The following is a 6,951-nucleotide window of genomic DNA, read 5'->3' as shown; positions in this document are numbered from 1 at the left end:
TAAAGCTATTATCCTACTTACACGAATAACAAATAAAATTTTTAAAAATGGATACTTTCCTGTGTCATGGAAATGTTCTAATGTGGTACCAATATTAAAGCCAGGAAAACAACCAAATCTACCACAAAGTTACAGACCTATAAGTCTATTGAATACAATAAGCAAAGTAGTTGAAAAATTGCTGCTTGTTCGATTTAATAAATTTTTAAGTGTTAATAATATCATACCAGAAACGCAATATGGTTTCAAACATGGGCATTCAGTTCTGCATCCACTAGCACAGCTAGTTGAAAATACTGTACTAAATTTTAACAAAAAGACACACACTGGTCTTGTACTAATAGATTTTGAAAAAGCTTTCGATACAATTTGGACAGATGGACTGTTGTATAAATTAATAAATTTACAATTTCCACATTACATAACAAAAGTCATTATTTCATATCTTAAAGATCGTACATTTCAGGTTCAAGTAAATAATAATCTTTCAAATCCTAAACGTATAGTAGCTGGAGTGCCTCAGGGATCCTTGCTAGGACCAACATTGTTTAACACATATATAATATGATATCCCTACTGACAGCAAAACAAATACATTAACATTTGCGGACGAAACTGCTGTGTACACATCATCCAAATCAGTAGCGGTGATAACTAACAAGCTACAAAATCACATTGATAATATAGCAAAATATGCAGAAAAATGGCACATAAAAGTAAATCCCTTAAAAACGGAAGCAATAATTTTTTGGAAAGGAAATAAATTGAAAGAAAAACCTATAGAAATAAAAATTTTAGGACAAAAAATTAAATGGACAGATAAAGTTAAGTACCTAGGAGTAACGCTTGATAGGAAACTTAACTTTAATACACATATAAAAAAGAAATTGGCGCAAACATATGGGCTTCTTAATCTTTTAAGACCATTATTGAGCACAAAGAGTGTATTAAATATGCGTAATAAAAGAAGAATATATCTAACGCTGATCAGGCCATGTCTGATGTATGCTGCCCCAATATGGAACATGACATCGAGGACAAATATTAAAAAACTACAAATTTTACAAAACAAATCACTGAGACAAATACTGAACCTGATACGTGACCCAACTACCGGACACTACTACTCAACAAAGCTCTTACACGAACAAGCAGACATACCGACTGTGATTAACCACATTAAGAAAATGACGGAAAACTTCTACGAAAAATGCAAAGACCATACCAATAATAATATTAGTCATCCCGTGCAAAATTTGGCAGTCTTAAGCAACTTATTTTCTCCCAAATATATTCAGATCTGTGTGAAGTGGTAATCCAATTTTAAACAGCTTGAAGATTCCTATTTGTGTAATATGTCTTTCTTGTAGAAGCTTATACTTGATTTTTTACATAATTCCCTAGAACTGGCCTCTTTCCTTAAAGCGTACTATGCATTTATACTTTATGCATTTGTACTTGCTTATCTATGGTACTATACTAATTAGCAGGGCCGGTCCTGCCTTGCATGCGATGCATGCAAAAAATGCGGGCGCAAGCCTTAGGGGGCGCCAAAACGACTTTCGAAAATTAAATTTATAATATAATATTTATATTTTTTATATAAAATTTAGAATTATTTATATAAAATCTAGAATTATTTATATAAAATCTAGTATACATAATAAATTATAATAAACAATCTAACTTAACTAGGGATACGGAGACAGAAAAAGCATTTATTCACATATATTTTGCAATGTGATATCAGTAGAAACAATCAACCGATTAATAACATTAATAGTTATTAATAAGATTAATAACAATCAATTAAAACGATTAATCGATTAATAACTTAAGCTATGTTCATTGCTTGATTTACTTTATTAAATATTTTCTTTGTTTGAAGTTACCGTGGAATCGATAAAGAAATTATCTAGTGTTCAATCCCATAAGCTCAAACCTGCGAAAGATTAAATTAACTATTGGGCATTATTGACGAAAAATTGCGAGCTGATTTAATTAAAACGGAACTTGTTAAAAAATATAAACAAATTATAATCGGGAAAATAAAAAATGGGTTTCGCTTCTGATGAATTTTGAATGTTGAAGACATACGTGGTTAGTGTTATGGAAATGGAGCAAATATGAAAAATGAAAGCCAATTTTAAGAAATAATAAAGCTACTGCTTGAAAATATGCTTCGTCTCATAGGTCGTGAATTGACCAAGAAAATCTTAATAATCAAGTACTTAGGAACAAAATCTTCAAGCTTTTTTTATACATAATTTAATTATTAATTAATAATTATAATAAGTTATAACTATGCAGAAATAATACAGATACAAATATAATTTGTTTGTTTCAGTACAGTTAAGGGAATATGTAATTTCTTTGCATCTTTTACTAATTTTGGACAATACTTTAAAAATACGTTAAAAGTTTAACTTTAAAACAACAATCTGATACTCTGAATCTGATGGGAAAGTGAAGCTGAATACAATTCGGCTCTTACGATACCAATAAGGAGAAGCTTACGATGCAATTTTGGATATTGTGAATAATGAAAAAATTATTAAAAAAAATTTAATTTAAAACATAAAATTCGAATGCTATGTTTAAAAATTAAAGACTATCCTTTTTTGCTTTTTTGGCGTGATTTGCTCTATAGAATAAATCGCATAATAAATAGGTTAAATGTTTAAAACCAAAATATTAATGTTACACCTGCGTCAGAAATAATTGAGAATTTAAAAATATTTGATTATGGTCAACCCGCGAATCGCCTCGATTTTCTAAATAAATTTAAAATCAATGTATTTTATACGCTTTTAGATTACATCTAAATTTTTGTGTACTAAATTCAGAATGATTAAAAATTAATTTAAAAAAATAAAGTAAATGTTTATATAATTTTAATGAAAAACTGATGAAACAGTTGAAATTATTGGGGGGGGGGCGCCAGAACAAATTTTGCATGCGGGCGCTGAGGACCCCAGGACCGGCCCTGCTAATTAGATTGGATTAGACTATAATGTGTCAATGCACTACATAGTAATTATGTCCTCCATATAAGTTTGAAGCTGTTCTATTCATATTGTCAAAGGGCTATGCATTTGAGAGCCATTCATAATGAAATCTTTATTAACAAATATACAAACGCAAACGAACAAGAATCGGAATTTTGTAAACTGACAAAAATAACACTGACGTTTCTTAGTAACCAACATAAAACATTTGAAAATACTTTTTCATCGGCTCACTAGCACCAAATCTGCGACTACAAATGGACCCCTAAGTATTCCTTCTGAACGAGTATTTTGTTCTAAGTGAAAAGGCCCTATCATCAAAACCAATTTGGACATACGGCATCCTAGACAATATACTAATACGGCATACAGCTATGGGGATCAACTTCCAACTCAAACGCTTCAATAATTCAAAGATTTCAAAACAAGTTATTAAAAGAAATTTTGAAAGCACCAAAGTATGTTCCAAATTGGTTAATACACAAAGACTCAGGCACTAGCACAGTTAAGGATGAAATAATGCTTACTCACACAAATATAGAAATCGCCTAGCTGATCACCCGAACTTGCTTGCGAGAAAACTTCAAATCAACTCTACCAGGGCCCGATTAAAAAGAAAATTTCTTCTGCACTAATCAACAATAGATAAGACCTTCGACAAATCACTGGCAATGGTCAGATGATTTGTATTTTGCCAACGCCTTCAGTTTCATGTCAAATATTTTACTTGTTGTCCGTTTCAGGACAGTTGTAAAAATTATTAAAATTAAAATAAAAAAAAAAAAGTGAAAAGGCCCTGCTGGCGCCCACTTTCGGAATCCCTGAAACTACTTACAAGTTTGATGTTTATTTCATTCAACCAACAATCGCAATTAGAATTTATATTTTGAAGCATGCATTTTTGTTAATGATTTAATTAATAAAGTTATTTTGTAGAAGTCAATGTAACTTTGGTTCATGTCTTTTCAATTCAAACATTCCGCCATTATGTACCACATGCCGCCATTTGTAAGCAAAATTAAATAACAACTATGTTACCAGTCTATAAATATATATTTTATAACCTATGTTTAATTTTTGGGTAAGAATTATTAAAATAAATTAATCAGTCAGTGCTGAGACTTGCTTGGACAAGTTTCTTTATAATAATAAAATTTACAAATCACAAATTTAAGTAGATTTAAAGTTAAAGTGTGTTTTGTGTGAAAATATGTTTTAAGTAAGTGCCCAATAATGTTTTTATATAAAAGTGGTTTAGGCTTATTCATAAATATTTTGACAAACTGTTGGCATAATTCTAATTAAATATATTTTTTGCTTACATTGTAATATTTATTCAAGTCCAAAACACTTTTTAATACATGAATTAATCACTTTAAACATTAAATTTAATTTATATTGTTTTGAGGTTAGAATTGTTAAACGTCAAACTTGACAGTTGTTTTTAGATTAAAAATTTCTGTTGTGACAGGTTTATTTTTAAATGTGTTTCAAAATAGTTATTCAATTAAATAAATGTTTAATAATCAAGTAGAATAGTTCCAATTTTATGCGTTTTTTCTTACTTTATTATTATTATTCAAAATCAGGAATATTTCTAAAGAGTGAAGTAATTTTTGTCATTGTTCAAACAAAAGGTGTGTTATTTATACAAAGAAATTAGTTTTTAGATGATTTTCTTTGAAAAATATATTAGTATATTTTCTTTTGTGTTAATAATAGTTATTATAAGTGCAGTTGTTATTAATAATTCAATATTTACATCATAAATGGGTCGAAAAATATTTATATGCTCTTTGTAAGTAATGGCCATTAATGGTTTTCTTTTAAATCCTAAGTGCCATTACTAATTAATAATTGATAAAATTAAAATTATTCGTATTATATATTGAATTAATTTAATATAACGAGTTTGATGTATCTAGTAGTTTGTCTGCTTTAAGACCAACATTTTTCAATAAAATCACCATTTTAAGAACAAAAATATTCTTGAATTTTTACAAAAACCACTTTCTTCCCATAATATTTATGAAAGACACGTAAAAAGTATATTGATAAAATAATTGTCATAATTATTATAATTATAGAATGATAGATGACTTTTTCGTTTGTAACTTTTAAATAGTGTATCTAATGTCAATGAAATATTTAAGAAGTTTGCACAAAATTAAATTACCTATATTTTTTATAAAGCAACTCTGTATACTTTCAAATGTATACAAATTCAAAAGAAGAATAATGATTTTAGCTAACAGTACAATTATGTTTTATAATATTTATAAATCATCAACCATATTGAATCCATGGACAGATTTTTTCTAACACATTTTACTCAATTTGAATAACTTTTGGATCTTGCTGATTCGAGGCATTTTTTACATTTTTTCAAAGAATTTCGAAATTTTGTTTTAGAAAATTTACTAAAATTTAGTATAAATTATTATATGCACTTGTATATCAAAATTTTGAATAATCTGTAGTTGAAGCGCAGATTTGAGTTTGATAGCAATATGTGGATTCGGGACATTTTTTTTTCATTTCTTCAAATAAGTTAGAAATTTTGTATCGAATATTTTTGTTTATTTATTTAATGGAAAATAGATAAAATTTACTAACAAATAGTATAATTGTTATATATATTTTTATTTATTTAGTATTATTTAAATATATAGCCCACAGATTTCTCCAGAGGACTCAAAAATACAATTATTTGACATATGAATAACAATTAAAATATACACAAATTACAATATATAGTTAGTAACATAAAATGCTAAGATAAAATTTCATATAATGCAGAATGTAACAATATATTTATAAACAGAAAATAATAAGATATTTGAAAGAAAATAAAAAGATTACTTGTGCAGATGGAGATTATTTGATTAGGTGATGTGTTGTGAATGTCTATTTCATTATTAATTAAGTAAAGTTAGGGACATTAGTAAAATGGCGAATTAAGAGAGAATTAGATTTAGGGGTGGGATAATGAAAAATAATTGTGAACGCGAAAAAAGCCTTGGAACATTAAAGGATAGTTGATTGAGAATAAGAGGACAATCTATAGAATTATTGCAAAGCTTAAATAAGAACATAATTGTACAGATAAATCGACGTGAGGCAAGGGAAGGAATACCAAATTCTTTTAGTAAAGTGTTGTGGTCAAAGCCACGTTCAGGGTAAATTTTATATGTTTTATAATAAAGGTATTTCAGAAATTTTCGCTGAACCTTCTCTATCGCATCAGAGTTGTTGATATGATGAGGATACCAAATAATCGAACCGTATTCTAATTTTGAACGTACAATAGAATAGTACATGCAAAGAAGTGCATTGGTAGACTTAAATTGTTTACAATTTCTTAGTATCAAACCTAAAGATTGATGTGCTCTATATATATACTTGGATATCAACATTTTGAATAATTTGTAGTTGAAATGCGAATTTTCGTTTCCGTTGAGATTTGAGTCGATTGAATAATTGGCTATAGGTGGATTTTGGACGTTTTTTTACATTTTGTTAAATAACTTTAAAATTGTGCCCTGAACATTTTCATTTGTATAAATCAGTATAAACTAGATAAAATTGACTAACAAATAGTATAAATTGTTGTTTAATAAAATGACCATTCGGTTTGAATGGCCAAAAAAGTATTTATTGAGATAGGTTCAAAGTGTTTAAGAAGTTCGTGATCTATCTGGATGCTGCCGAACTCTATTGAACACTTGCACTTTGCCGAAGGACCAGATATATTTAGTTGTTGGCTATATCAGACCGTTTGAATAATAAAAATAAAAGATGATGAATAACTGTTTAATTATTGTATATTTGAAATATTAAGACTTATAGATGATTAGATAGTTGAGGTTTGAATTAAATGTTTTGGATTTGAGTGTTAATTTACGACTGATCTTAGCTATGTGAAATTTAGGTTGATACTAAA

Source organism: Ctenocephalides felis, unplaced genomic scaffold (assembly GCF_003426905.1).
Source record: "Ctenocephalides felis isolate EL2017-DRISC unplaced genomic scaffold, ASM342690v1 CF-g0.4_SCAFFOLD_01170, whole genome shotgun sequence".
Taxonomy (NCBI): Eukaryota; Metazoa; Arthropoda; class Insecta; order Siphonaptera; family Pulicidae; genus Ctenocephalides; species Ctenocephalides felis.
The sequence above is the reverse complement of the archived record's forward strand: the minus strand, read 5'-3'. Positions refer to the sequence as shown.